Source organism: Schistocerca nitens, chromosome 4 (assembly GCF_023898315.1).
Source record: "Schistocerca nitens isolate TAMUIC-IGC-003100 chromosome 4, iqSchNite1.1, whole genome shotgun sequence".
Classification (NCBI taxonomy): Eukaryota; Metazoa; Arthropoda; class Insecta; order Orthoptera; family Acrididae; genus Schistocerca; species Schistocerca nitens.
In genome coordinates, this window is record NC_064617.1 from 686,452,633 (window position 1) to 686,468,708 (window position 16,076).

The following is a 16,076-nucleotide window of genomic DNA, read 5'->3' on the forward strand; positions in this document are numbered from 1 at the left end:
CAACTTCTGTGACTACCCTCTTTAGAGTTGTCCATTCCTCTTCAACTGAAATACCTACTTAGCTCTTCTTTATCGCAGTATTTATAGCCTCAGAGAACTTCAAGTGTATCTCTTCATTCCTTAGTACTTCCCTATCTCACTTCTTTGCGCATTGATTCTTCCTAACTAGTCTGTTTAACTCCAGCCTACTCTTCATCACTACTGAATTGTGATCTGAATCTATACCTGCTCCTGGGTACGCTTTACATTCTGTATCTGATTTCGGAATCTGTGCCTGACCATGATGTAATGTAACTATTCTTGAATAGATAATTCGCTGTTACAAGCTAAAATTTATTGCTGTACTCAATCTTTCCTCACTCTCAGTCCTAGTACCAAGCCCATATTATCCCGTAACTGTTTCATTTACTCCTTCCCCTACAACTGCATTGCAATCGCCCATGATTATTAGATTTTCATCTCCCTTAACGTACTGAATTACCCGTTCAGTACCGTCATAAATCTTCTCTCTCTCATCATGTTCTTCTTTTGACGTTGGCATGTGTACCTGAGCTATTGTTGCTGGCGATGGGTTGCTATCGATTCTGATGAGAACGACCCCATCACTGAACTGTTCACAGTAACTCGCTCTCTGCCTTACCTTCCTATTCATAACGAATCCTACTCCCGTTATACCATTTTCTGCAGCTGTTGATATTATCCTATGCTCCACTGACCAGAAATCCTTGTCTTCTTTCCATTTCACTTCACTGACCCCCACTATATGTAGATTGAGCCCTAGATTTTCCCTTTTCAGATTTCCTAGTTTCTTTACCACGTTCAAACTTTTGACATTCTACGCCCCGACTTGTAAAACGTTATCCTGTCGTTGGTTATTCAAGCTTTTTCTATGGTCACCTACCCCTTGCCAGTCTCCTCCCGGAGATCCGAATGGGAGACGAGTCCGGAACCTTTTGCCAATAGAGAGATCATATTGACTTTTTATCAATTATAGGCCTATCGAAACACATTCTGTGTCTTTAATACTGTGGTTTCCATTGCCTTCTGCGTCCTCATGCCGTTGATCATTGCTGATTCTTCCGTCTGTAGGGGCAGTATCCCACCCCAAGCGCAGGCGTGTCCTGAACCTCTGTCCGCTCCTCCGCCCTCTATGACAAGCCCTTTGCCTGAATGACGGTTACTTCTTATGCCGGAAGTCTTCGGCCGCCATTGCTAATGATTTTTATTCAAAATTTAAGCGGTGGTGGGGTTAGAACCCGGTGTCGAGGGCGTTTTGTTTACTAATCGTTAGAGTACATGTCGAATAACAATGGTGCGAGCATACTTTCTTGCGGCAACCCATTCTTCTGTGTTCTCCATCTGCTTCTTCGTCTATTACACAAATAATTCCATTTAACTGAATATTTGCATTTAACAGTTCATCGAAGAAAGTCACTATGGACAAAGGTTCGTGGATGATGTCGAACACACAGCTGAAAAGGTGAAGCTGAACTCACAGTTGAAACTGAAACTGAAAATATTATTTCTAAACCAGGTTCAACTAACACGAAAACTGGGATTCTGGTGTGGAATTCACGACATAAAAATACAGGAGTTTCGAACACTGATGCAGATATCGTCAGAACCCTAATTGTGTACAGAATACTGAAAGAAAGGAGAAACTACTGCCGCTGCTGTTTTTCCCGAGGTCATGAAACTCCACTGTGTGGCTTTGTGATGACGGCATCCTCTTGAGTAAAATATCCAGTATGTTAAATTCTCGATCATTCAGATCTCTGGCTGGAGACTATTCAGTAGGATGTTGTCATCAGGAAAAATAAATCTGGCGTTTTGCGGTTTGGAGCGCAAAATATTAGATGCCTTAATCGGGTTGTAGGTTAGGTAACTTAAACCGAAGTGGGTGGGAGTTAGTGACATGCACTTGGCAGGACGAAAAAGATTTCTAGTCAGGCGAATACAGTGTTATTTACACAAAATCAAACAGGAGTAATGTGAGAGTAGGTCTAACAATGAATAAGGAAATAGGAGTGCTGGTTAGTTACTGTGAACAATATAATGAAAACACTAGCACAGTCAGCACAGCCACAAATCCAACACGCATCACAGACGTACAATTTTATATGTGTAACAGCTCAGCATATGATGAAGAAACTGAAAGAATGTTCAACGAAAGAAAAGAAATTATTCGCATCGTTAAAGGAGACGAAAAATTAATTCTAATCGGGGATTGGAATTCAATGGTAGCAAAAGTAGCTACAGAATATGACGTGAGGGGAGAGTAACAAAAGCGGAATTCGTCTGGTAGAAATTTGCACGGGACACAGTTTAATTTCTAAAACCTGGTTTAAGACTCTTGAAGGACGATTGTATACGTGGAAGAGACCTTGAGGTTTCGGATAGACTATTTAATAGTAAGAAAGAGATTTCAAAAACAGATTTTAAATCGCAAAACATTTCCTGATGTAAATAGTCTCTGACCATTATACATTGGTTACGTACTGACGATTAAACGTGAAAAACTTGCAGAAAAGAAAAAAATTAAGGAGATAGAACCTAGATAATTTGAAATCACGAGAAGTTCTGAGTTTCAAAGGGAGCGCAAGGGAACTATTAAGTGAAAGAGGGGAGAGGAACACAAGAGAGGACGACTGGCTAGTTGCGAGAAATGGTGTAGTAAAGCCAGCAGAGGAGCCGGTAGGCAAAAAGACGAGTAGACTTGATATTTTTGGGTAACACATGAGATAAATTTAATTAACGAAAGGAGAAAATATAAAAACACAGTAAATGAAGCAGACAAAAGGGAATGCAGATGACTAAACAAATGAGATTGACAGGTAGCGCAAATGTGTGTGTGTGTGTGTGTGTGAGAGAGAGAGAGAGAGAGAGAGAGAGAATTCCTAAGGGACCAAACTGTTGAGGTGGCTCTGAGCACTATGGGACTTAACATCTATGGTCATCAGTCCCCTAGAACTTAGAACTACTTAAACCTAACTAACCTAAGGACATCACACAACACCCACTCATCACGAGACAGAGAAAATCCCTGACCCCGCCGGGAATCGAACCCGGGAACCCGAAACTGTTGAGGTCATCGGTCCCTAGACTACTTAAACTAATTTACGCTAAGAACAACACTCACACCCATGCCCGAGGGAGGACTCGAACCTCCGGCGGGAGGGGGCGCGCAATCCTGGCATGGCACCTAAAACCGCGCAGGCACTGCGCGCGGCCTGGTAGTGCAGAATGACAGAGCAGAAATGCATAGAGGAGATATAAAAACCTGTAGAGATATGCATGGCTGTGGGAAAGACAGATACCCCCTACAGAAAATTTAAAGGAATATTTGCAGGAAACAAAAGCAACTGTACGAATATCAAGACGTCAGATGGCAAGCCAATGTTAAGCGAAGAAAGATGGCTCAAAGGTGGATGGAATATACAGAAGGGCTATACAAAGAAACAAATTTTCATAGTGTACTCGTATTATGGAGGAGTTAGAGGAAGCGGATATAGATAAGATACGAGACATGATACTGTGAGATGAATCTGGCTGAGCACTGAAAGACTTGAAACAAGCATCTGGAATATGCAACCTCTCCTCAAAATAGCTGAGATTCTTGGGAGATCCAGCCCTGAGAAAACTATTCCACCAGATATCCAAGATATATGAGACAGTTGAAATATCATCAGAGTTAAAGAAGACAGTAAAACTCCTGATTCTACAGATATGTCATTGATAAACATAGTGACGCGAAATACTTAGACAAGAATAGAAAGAATCCTGAAACCCGACAGTGGGGTAGATCAGTTTGGGTACAGCTAAATGTAGTAACACACTGGCCAATACTGTCCTAATGATTTACCTTAGAAGATATACTGAAGACGTTTGAAGCATTTGTAGATTTAAAGAAAGCTTTACCCAGAGTCGATTGGACTACACTCTGTGAGATTCTGAAGGTAGCGGAGTAAGTGATATAAGTTATTTACAATTTGTACAGAAACCAGACTGCAGTTATAAGAGCGAATTAGTTGTTGAGAAGCCTTAAGGCCACCCACAACAACATACTAAAAATGACTAAAGGTTTTGAAATATTGTTTTTCTCGGTGCACATTCAATTTATGGCTCCACTGTCATATTGGGTATGGCAAGTGTGGGTTCAGTTCGTCTGGATCCACTGTTAATTGCACTCTGTAGTGTCGGCAGACTTGCCAACACTACGCGCACTAACTGAAAGAGGCGGCCAAGATGCACGCGCTAACTCACGAAGGATGGAGTGAGGTCTGAAACAGGAGACTTAATGAATGTGATAAAGAAAATACGTATCTTTGGAATATACTTAACTTTTAATACATCCTTGTATACATCGTTCTTGATGAGACATCTGGAGATTGTGGCGATACAAGTGACTCTTTATATACAAGCTATTTAAGGCTAATGGCGCCTTGCTAAGTCGTATCCATTAACTTAGCTGAGGGCTATTCTAACTGTCTCTAGGCAAATGAGAGAAATGGCTTCGTCCATATAGTCGCTAGCAACGTCGTCGTACAACTGGGGCGAGTTCTCGTACGTCTCTCGAGACCTGCCGTGTGGTGGCGCTCGGTCTGCGATCACACAGTGGCGACACGCGGGTCCGACATGTACTAATGGACCGCGGCCGATTTAAGCTACCACCTAGCAAGTGTGGTGTCTGGCAGTGACACCACACACTCCACATATCACTATCAATCCATATATGACTCAGACATCTCAGGTGCTGCGTGAATCGTCCGAGCGCCCTTACGTTGCCTGCGTTACTGAGAAGGGGAGGCCACAACGTTTGGAACGCGGATTTACTGCAAACTTCGTACACTCGTAGTACTCCATGACGACAACAAAATGTGTAAGCAGTAGCGTATACTTCTCAAGCGTTACTGAGAAAATCACAAGATAATTTCGGTCGTCAAATATATATCTGTGCGTGGTCATTTTCACCATGAAGCGGCTGCAGCGGAGTGGTCCCGGCACGGTAGCTCAGCGTGTTCGGTCAGAGCGTTAGCTACTCTTTGTAATAAAAATAAACTGAGCGAACGGATAAACAAACAAACTGAACGGGTGTCAACGGACGTCCGCCCTGAAAAAATTCAACGAACAGTAAAGAACAAAATGTTTAAAAAAAAAGTGGTTGGCGTTCAAGCCGCTGGATCGAGTTCCATTCGTCAGATTTTTTTTTGTATTTTCAACACAGTTATTTTCTTTGCTATTTATATTACAATTCATATAATGGGAAAAATACGTGTTACAATGTTATTCGGCAGTCTACAAATTTTTATTATCGCAAATAGTATAACATTCATAACTATCGACTAGTAAACGACCAAACGCATGAAGTGATACTGAAAATTTATGCTTGTCCGTGTCTTCAAAACTGTTCGTATTTACTCGAAAGAGAACAAGAAATTGCTTCTCGGAAGACGCTATTAAAATACACTCGATACTGCATAACCAATTATCTGCATGGTTTGCTTCCAAATTATCGTCTGAAAGAGAGGTTTTTGAAAATGTTAACGAGGTTTGTTTTTCCACTGAAAACGTCAAAAGACCTTGCGTATGCGGAAACATAGCATTTATTCAATGCAGCTGGTGCCGTTTAACTTTATGTTTTCCATGTTTTTACGAAAAAAACCATCCTGCAATTTGTACTCGTAATGACAAAGCGACGGTTAATTGTACATCTTTCGAAAGCCGTCTGTGCCGGTCAAAACGTGGAGGTAACAAGTCGTTTCGGGCTCCTTCCAGGTATAAGGGATTTCTCAAATCACGGACAAGCATACATTTTCAGTATCACTTTATGTGTTTGGTCGTTTACTAGTCGATAGTTATGGATATTACATTATTTGTGATAATAAAAATTAGTAGACTGCCAAATAACATTGTAAATTTAATAAAAGTTCATCCGATTACACGTATTTTCCCCATTATATCAATTGTAATATAGATAGTAAAGAAAATGACTGTGTTGAAAATAAAAAAAAAAAAACAGACGAACGGGACTCGATCCAGTGAATACGGGCCTTGAACGCTAACCACTCGGCTGCCGCCGCTTCATGGTAAAAATGGCCACGCACAGGTATATATATTTGACGACCGAAATTATGTTGCGATTTTCTCAATAATGCTTGAGAAGTACGCGCTACTGCTTACACATTTCGTTGTCCTCATGGAGTACTACGAGTGTACGAAGTTTGCAGTAAATCCGCGTTCCAAACGTCGTGGCCTCCCCGTGTGAGATTTGTATGCGCTGGCTTTGGACCCGAGCCTGTTGTTTTTACTTGCACGCTCTTTCGAAATTCGTGCTGTGTGCAATAGTCCTTGATATTTGTAATGATTCTACTTTGTTCTCGCACATCGCGACATTATAAAGATATCGAGTTTATTATAACTTTTTAAATCCAACAGACTCGCATCTTCCACTGTTGTAGCGCTTGAAAATAGTAACTGAGGCGTTCCCTGTAATAAAGACTTTTAAGTCCATTAAGTCGTTTTCCCGTTTCCTGCAAATATTGAATCTGTATTTACTAGTCTTTCTGTTGACAAAATATTACTCTACCGTATATACAACGGCCTCCAGAAACATTTGCCTGCTGTGCCGGACTACGTCGTTGTTACACAGACTGCTGTAGGATAGACAAAGAGCTTCATTGCTGCTCGAATCTGTGTTTCATGCGCGTTGTGCTGAAACTTATTTATTAGTGACGTCGAATTTTTGTTGAAACCATCTCATTGGGAAGTAATAGAGACTCTAAGAAATAAATATGTGACTGATTGTGATAATAAACCCAGTACAGAGAGTGATAATGAGAAGCAACCTATTGGAGCGCAAAGTAAATTTTAGAAATGAAAATGAAAGAAAGAGGATGTGAAGAAGAAGAAAAATTCCGGACAATGTTATGTTTTGCCAAAAATGATTAAAAAAGTCAATTCGGAGGAATTTGAGGTCGGTAAGAAATGCTGCGCAAAGGAATGCTTTGTAAAAATAAACACAAAGAGAAGGAAGACATCTATGAAAGATTTTGAGCCATAGGTGAAAATAACAGGGAAGATACATTTATTTTAACTTAAACTGAAAAGAAAAGGCATCTGTAACACCTTATGAAACCAAGTCTGCTCTGTATCGTAGCCGTTCGTCATTTATCATCTTAAATCCAACAAGTATAGTACTGTAGTTTGTAAATCCCTGTTCCAAAGAGTTTCGTAAGTTACTGAGAGTCGTTTAAAAATAGTTTCAAGAGCACTTAATGTTGATGTTCTTACAGTAGAAAAAAATAAGGGAAAGACAGCAACAGACCGGATAAAACGGCAACGAAAATTTCGGAAACGGTCCGATTTCACTGGGATAACTTTTCTTTGAAGCCATCGCATTCTTGCCAAGGTAAATCTCAAAATAAATATTTCGACAGCCCTGATATAAGTGTTACAAAATTATTCAGATGTTTTCAAAATTATTTTCTCCGCGGAACTGACACGGAACCCTAGATCAAGTAGAAAACTTATCATTAATGTATAACTGCGTAGGCTTCCGCGGCCAGAGTCAGTTGACATAAAAGTTTTCTAAACATCATACCACGTTATAATGTAAGAAAAAAAAATGCTATATTGGAGAAACCAATGTTTAGGCCATGGTTACAGTAGCCTTCTCCTGGGTCTACAAATGACAGTAGAATGGTGTAATGATGGCGGAAGGAGGTCACTGTAACTGTGGCCGAAATGTTGGTTTTTATTTATTTACACGTCGAGTTCCGTAGGACCAAATTGAGGAGCTCATCCAGTATAGGTTTTTTTTTTTACATTATGACGTTATACGATACTCAGATAAGTTTTATGTTAACCTATCACAAATTGTTTAGAGCAAATAGTACATATTCATTTCAAAATTTATTTGTTTATTAAAAATATAGTTTTGTTGCATTAAGGTCTGAAAACATTACTTTTAGTCTTAACGACTTTTTCGTTATAAAATACAAAAATATCGTTCAGTTTTTCGTGTTATACAATAATCTACAGAAAAACAACTTATCTTTGGTCTATATTGGCACTTCAAATCAGTCAGCAAGTCTTAAATATTACACTTTCATGAGATATACTTGTATTCTGAAATCACGATACTTCCTTTAAATTTAACGGACATTTAGTACATATATGAGAGTTGTAAACGAATAAAAAAGTATTTAAAATGTTTGATTCGCTGTATCTCGGTGTCAATACATTTCAGTTAAGTCGTCGCAGAAAAAGCCTCAGCTGATTGGCTGGGATTGAATAACGTGTGACCGAGATATGATACCACTTAAGGTCAACTGTTGAATACGTACAGCAGAAAGTAAACTCTCGCCACAAATGTCGGAACTCTCCTGGCATAATCATTTCTCTTTAAAGCGAAACTAAGAGAGCCGCATTGTGCCTATTTTTAGGCTAGTTGTCGAAGTTTAAAATTGCTTCGAAAAGAATCAGACGCTCACTTGAGAGCGATTGTCTCCCTCACTGTACATTGATTTTAACGGATTTTTCGCTCTGAAATGGCTGCACCATCTATTTGATAAGTATGTACCACAGACTTCCGAAAGACGAGTCAAATCAGTGACCTGTTGGGCGTACGCTTTTTTTGTAAGACGATACAACAAACAGTTGAGAACATTATTGAGATCTTCAGCGGGCATACTACATGTGTAGTGGAGGACAGTATCTGCTGTGCATAACTTTCTAACTTCGGTAATTTCAATCCAAGTCTCTTAAAGTAACTGGTACTGGTATATTTCTTATCTGTAAAATATTACTCGTTTTCTTGAAACTTTTTGGAATCTAGAAAAATTCGCTTTTTATGTTTTTCTCCTTTTTGTGTATCACTCAGTATTACCCATCAGCACTTCTCCAATAAGTCTTCCCTGTTATCATGGAGAGAGTGTGTATTGTGTCTTTTAGTGCAATGTTTAGTCTAGTTCGCAATAATTTTTTTATTGTATTTCACAAATAACTAGTTTGTAACGTTAGCCAACATCAAACCTGTTGAAATGAAACAAAATTTAACTTTTCCAACCTGTGGTAAAATGTAGGTACAATTTAGTAAAATAACTGTTTATCACACGAATCTGATGTAAACCTTCTGATGCAAAACATCTCGGCATAATTACAGCACAGACAAGGGCTTAAGTTACATTCACAAGGCCCTGCATTCATGTGCGTCTCCCAGAGGCGGTAGGCGATGCTTGTGTGCTGCAGGACTACGGTTCGGCCGGTGATCACGTGACGTAATAACAATATAGCTAATTTTATCATTGTCTTTGCAATGCACTCTAGCAAGGAATTACCACAAGTCGCTAAAAAGCAAATAGGAAAGCAGTACAAAACCAGGCAAAGTCTAACAGCAGAAAAATAAAATATAGCAGAACGATCAAAGTATCACTACAGGCGATATATTCGTCACAACAGAATTCAGCAACTGTACTGATAATTTTTTTTAATATAGCATTTATTTTTCATCTCCAAACGCGGTTTTTTTTAGTATGATCAGTTTCGATGTCCCTGGATCCTCGTCAGGGTTACATAGTTGCGTCAGCAACCTGTCGTGTTTGTATCGGAACTACACACTATTCTGATGTGTAACTCCCACATAATATCGTCTTCGTGGAAATATTTTATGATTTTCTAATTATGTTTCTGTGCAACTAAATGACATAATTATGCGAATTTGTAGACCGTTAGCTTTAAATGTTACTTCACCTAAGAAAGGATCTCTGAGTTTACAGTGCAGCGTTCGTTGTAATGAAATTTCCTAGCGAAATAGTGTGTCGCGCAACTAGCTGAATTCGAATCGTTGCATTCCGCGGGTTACATTCGTACCGAGCGAGCCTGCTGAACACACTTCGCAGCTACACTCCCGTTTCGGTCCACCACTATCGCACTCTCTTACATTTATAAACGCTACAGTCTCTCCTGAAGTACAAAGTTTATCAGCAGTCTGAAAGCGATTCCTACAGGAAGTGGATATCACTAAATCTGACTCACGAGTGATTGCGTGGAGACTTTCCACCAGCTAAACGATTCTTCATTGGCCTAGAATTATTTAAAATCCTTTGAAAGATCTCACTGTAGAAGTTCTTATTGACGTTTCACGGTCCCCCTTATAGACGGCCAATTTTTTATTTCAATGTTCGTTTTTTACTTATAACTAGCTGTACCCGGCCACGTACTGCTGTGGTTCAGTTTGGTCAAATGGAAAAGAAAGGAAAGAATAAGCACACGCTTCTAATATATTGTGCGAGGATTGGATATAAGTTATAGTCTCCTGCCTCTGTCTCTCTCCTGCTCCCCCTCTCTTTGTCCATTTCCTCTTCCTCCCCCCTCTTTCTATCAATTTTCTCCTTCCTCCTCTCCCCCCATCTCGTCCCTTGCTGCTTTTTATGTCAATTTCCTCCAACCCCTCTGTCCATCTCCTCTGCCCCCCTCTCTGACCTTGAGCCTTTTCTTTATTGTTGTTGCAAATTCAGGTTCTGTAGATTTATTCTAATCAGGAGCCGATAGGCCAGAAATACGACTTTCCTGTTTTCTTTGAAAACCGTCTGTGGAGAAGAAAGTAGAGGAGCACATTGTTGTGTATACAATTTAGGTTTAAAAATATTTGTAATGAGAAAGAATATTTATGGGAGAAACAATTTATCTTCTGGCTTAAGTGCCCCGCTATCGTTGTTAAAACTGGCTGCGACAAACGAAAGAAAACCGCACATTTTTACAGCGTAACATTTTCTCCTCGCAGTTGGCTTTAATAGAAAACCTGTACATTGCTGTTTAAAATACGTGCGTGTTTTTATATAACAGTTTTAAATATAAATAATATATTAATAAATATGTAATATATAAAGGGCAAATGATGTTCCCAAAAATCTCGAAAAGTACATGATCACTTTACTTCAAATTTTTACACTTTACTCAAATAAACATTTGGACGAATATATGCGTTATGTGTTCTTAAATGTACATAATATATAACAGTGAAATGTTGTTGGCAGAAGTTCTGAAAAGTTAGAGGCCGGATTACTTCAAATTTGGAACGACACTCCATCAAACATTCAGACGGACATAGACTGCAATTTTTTTTGAACAACAATGTATAAGTTTTCTGTTAAATCCAACTGCGAAGAAGAAAAAGCTATGCTGTAAAAATGTGCGGTTTTCTTTCCTTCGTCGCAGCCGGTTTTAACTACCATAGTGGGGCATTTAAACCAGAAGACAAATTGTTCCTCCCATACATATTCTTTCTCTTTATAAATATTTTTTAACAAAAATAGTATAAACACCAATGTGCTGGTTTGCTTTATATACATATATATTCGATTGCAACGTGGTGTGAAAATTGCAAAGTAATCAGCGAAGAACTTCCGGAGGTTAACGATTTTGTACAAACTAACTTTTACATTTATATAATTTTTTTAAAACCCTCCGCACATTCTCCTTTGAAGAGACAGTCCACACACTGTTGATTCTGAAGTTTCTGCATCGTACTATCATACCTGACTCTGCTTTTGCCTATTTCATTACGTTAGTTTGTACTTATTTATACAATTCCAGTACGTGCAACGTGTCCAAACTAAGTGTTCTCATTTTTGAAGGTGGGATGTTGATAACAAACTACCTGCCTTATCGTACTCTGCCACTCTTCTTCATTCGTTTTCGCCTGTAATATTTATCGTGATTCTATTGGCGTTCGGATTGCTGATTCATAACTACTTGAGTACAAAACGAAAACAATGCTCTTGTTATCTAGTGACGTCAATTACTTCTGTTGCTTATCCTGCAATGTCAAGACTGATGGCTGGTGAAATCGACTGCGGGATACTGTAGCAACTGGATTTTCGTCAAACTGTTTTGAAAAATCAGGAGAGCGGACGGGTTTTTGGGCCAAGTTCCTCCGAAAAACCACTCCAGTGCTTACCCATTGCGCCACATCGTTGGTTAATGTCGGATGTGTTCCATCGTTTGACGATCATGCACAATCTTTTGTAGGTGTTTGTTATCATTATTATTGACGGACTATATCATATTGCTTCTTTTTTCTTTTTCTTTTTACAATGTTCTTTTAATTTTTTATGGCTATGTTGCATTTATTTCTTTGGTTTGGTACAAGTAAAACATAAACAAGTTTACATAGTCCACTATAAGGATCTGGGAACAAAGCTCTTAATATGGATTGATAATGTAAAGAAGACACCGAGTGAATTTTAATTATTACATTTTATTATTTGGCTTTCCTCGCATCTATGATACTGGATATTATTAATTTCGTATAAGTATTAATATGTACACAATCGCCGTAACTCGTGAGCTTGCACTTAATGGCGGAAAATAGACTGCATATATTACATTACTGCTAATAGCAGACTAGTAGGCTAATGCGTCTTATCTGTTTGAATGGCGAACTGAACTGTCTATTCATTGTCTCTGTCTTCGAAAAGAGGAAAACAAAAGCAAGGAATCCGTAGATGAATTATTATTAAGATATGTGGGATGCGCAATTGTAACTTCTTTTCCATAGGGTTTATCTCGTCTAGTACAGGGTCCGCTTTGTGACAGGATACTCATTCTGGCGCCACAGTCGTCAAGGTAATCTAAGGGAAGGAACACGTATGTGCCATCTGTCTGCGAATAGAGTAATAAACTTTGTTCTGTGTGTTATTGTATGTCAACTGTCTGCGTAACGTATCCTATACGTAATCGTGACTAATAACGTTATATATATTTAAAACAATTTTAATATGTTGTTGTTGTTGTGGTGTTCAGTCCTGAGACTGGTTTGATGCAGCTCTCCATGCTATTCTATCATGTGCAAGCTTCTTCATCTCCCAGTACCTACTGCAGCCCACATCCTTCTCAATCTGCTTAGTGTATTCATCTCTTGGTCTCCCTCTGCGATTTTTACCCTCCACGCTGCCCTCGAGTACTAAATTGGTGATCCCTTGATACCTCAGAACATGTTCTACCAACTGTAGCGATCCTTTTTTCTATCCCGACTTCCGTATCTTGCATGAAAGTAGGAATGTTAATTTATCTATACATTGACTGGTATTGAGGGGTTTTGTTTTAACCCGGCTAGTTCTTAAATTAACCCCAGTGAGTCACTACACGTATTGTCTTCCCAGTTCTGAAGGGAAAAACTATAAGTAAATTAATACTAGTGTTTTCGATACATTCTCGTTCACTTGTTTCAGTTACTAGTCTGCAGTTTATTCTTGGTGAAAATCACGTAACCTAATTATTTATGAACCTAAATCGAAGTAAAGTTCAAGACGAATAGTCAGTTTCAAATTAACACGTTATTTTATTTAACAATAATTATTAATAAATCAGTTCATTCATACGATCGGATTCAAAGGGGTTCTTTGAATAAGTATCTAATCTGGAATCCCGTCAATATCAGAGATACTAAACAATGTTCTGTCACTTTCGATAAAACGACTGTTCCCGTTTAATATCCATAAACTGTCATGAACCATGATTACTAGTCGCGTGAAGTAAGGCTTTTCCACTATCACAATACAAAGTCCGAATCTGTCCAAAAATCGTTAATTCCGTAAAATACACTCCTGGAAATGGAAAAAAGAACACATTGACACCGGTGTGTCAGACCCACCATACTTGCTCCGGACACTGCGAGAGGGCTGTACAAGCAATGATCACACGCACAGCACAGCGGACACACCAGGAACCGCGGTGTTGGCCGTCGAATGGCGCTAGCTGCGCAGCATTTGTGCACCGCCGCCGTCAGTGTCAGCCAGTTTGCCGTGGCATACGGAGCTCCATCGCAGTCTTTAACACTGGTAGCATGCCGCGACAGCGTGGACGTGAATCGTATGTGCAGTTGACGGACTTTGAGCGAGGGCGTATAGTGGGCATGCGGGAGGCCGGGTGGACGTACCGCCGAATTGCTCAGCACGTGGGGCGTGAGGTCTCCACAGTACATCGATGTTGTCGCCAGTGGTCGGCGGAAGGTGCACGTGCCCGTCGACCTGAGACCGGACCGCAGCGACGCACGGATGCACGCCAAGACCGTAGGATCCTACGCAGTGCCGTAGGGGACCGCACCGCCACTTCCCAGCAAATTAGGGACACTGTTGCTCCTGGGGTATCGGCGAGGACCATTCGCAACCGTCTCCTTGAAGCTGGGCTACGGTCCCGCACACCGTTAGGCCGTCTTCCGCTCACGCCCCAACATCGTGCAGCCCGCCTCCAGTGGTGTCGCGACAGGCGTGAATGGAGGGACGAATGGAGACGTGTCGTCTTCAGCGATGAGAGTCGCTTCTGCCTTGGTGCCAATGATGGTCGTATGCGTGTTTGGCGCCGTGCAGGTGAGCGCCACAATCAGGACTGCATACGACCGAGGCACACAGGGCCAACACCCGGCATCATGGTGTGGGGAGCGATCTCCTACACTGGCCGTACACCACTGGTGATCGTCGAGGGGACACTGAATAGTGCACGGTACATCCAAACCGTCATCGAACCCATCGTTCTACCATTCCTAGACCGGCAAGGGAGCTTGCTGTTCCAACAGGACAATGCACGTCCGCATGTATCCCGTGCCACCCAACGTGCTCTAGAAGATGTAAGTCAACTACCCTGGCCAGCAAGATCTCCGGATCTGTCCCCCATTGAGCATGTTTGGGACTGGATGAAGCGTCGTCTCACGCGGTCTGCACGTCCAGCACGAACGCTGGTCCAACTGAGGCGCCAGGTGGAAATGGCATGGCAAGCCGTTCCACAGGACTACATCCAGCATCTCTACGATCGTCTCCATTGGAGAGTAGCAGCCTGCATTGCTGCGAAAGGTGGACATACACTGTACTAGTGCCGACATTGTGCATGCTCTGTTGCCTGTGTCTATGTGCCTGTGGTTCTGTCAGTGTGATCATGTGATGTATCTGACCCCAGGAATGTGTCAATAAAGTTTCCCCTTCCTGGGACAATGAATTCACGGTGTTCTTATTTCAATTTCCAGGAGTGTATTTAAATCTTCACACGAAGTGACGTTAAATTCAGAGAGATTATTTATCACCTCCCCGTTCCTTTAATATGACAAAAGTTCTAATTCTGATCTGAAATTAATGCTTCCCAAAAAACAATATCGTTGCGATTTATTCTTGCGCGCTGGTTTAATAACGCTCCTATTGTTGCTTCCTAAATGTGTACGTCCTAATTGACTTCGAACAGATGTGAGGATAATTGCATTGTATGTCTATTAACACTTTAAGAAACGCTATCTTTGATGTTCAAGACCTACGATCTGTGACTATAATATTGATTTTCTCATATATAAGATACTGGCAGAAGTAAAGCTGTGAGTACCGGGCGTGAGTCGTGCTTCGGTAGCTCAGATGGTAGAGCACTTGCCCGCGAAAGGCAAAGGTCCCGAGTTCGAGTCTCGGTCGGGCACACAGTTTTAACCTGCCAGGAAGTTTCATATCAGCGCACACTCCGCTGCAGAGTGAAAATCTCATTCTGGAAACATCCCCCAGGCTGTGGCTAAGCCATGTCTCCGCAGTATCCTTTCTTTCAGGTGTGCTAGTTCTGGTTGGTTCGCAGGAGAGCTTCTGTAAAGTTTAGAAGGTAAGAGACGAGATACTGGCAGAAGTAAAGCCTTGAGTACCGGGCGTGAGTCGTGTTTCGGTAGCTCAGATGGTAGAGCACTTGCCCGCGAAAGGCAAAGGTCCCGAGTTCGAGTCTCGGTCGGGCACACAGTTTTAATCTGCCAGGAAGTTTTATATCAGCGCACACTCCGCTGCAGACTGAAAATCTCATTCTGAATACTTTAACCATTTCTATCGTTTTTCCACCCTCCCATGCTTCCAAAATTTATGATTAACATTCTTTTCTTTTTTCTATTATTTTTCTGCTATAGATTTCCCTCTATTTGTCTCTTATTTCTATTTCGTAAATTACTAACGTGGAGGGGCTTGGGACATTTTCTGAATTTATATTTCGAGGGTATGGGAGCTAATTTGGGAGCTATTTTGGTTTATTAACGCCGAGAGGCGTTGTAGGTGTTACACAACCGA

At 40.8% G+C, this 16,076-nt stretch overlaps 1 protein-coding gene across 1 annotated transcript in view; it reads left to right on the top strand.

Moving 5' to 3' along the window:
• Positions 1-16,076, top strand: part of LOC126252989 (uncharacterized) — a 999,773-nt gene that overhangs the window by 146,644 nt on the left and 837,053 nt on the right. The window lies entirely within an intron of this gene.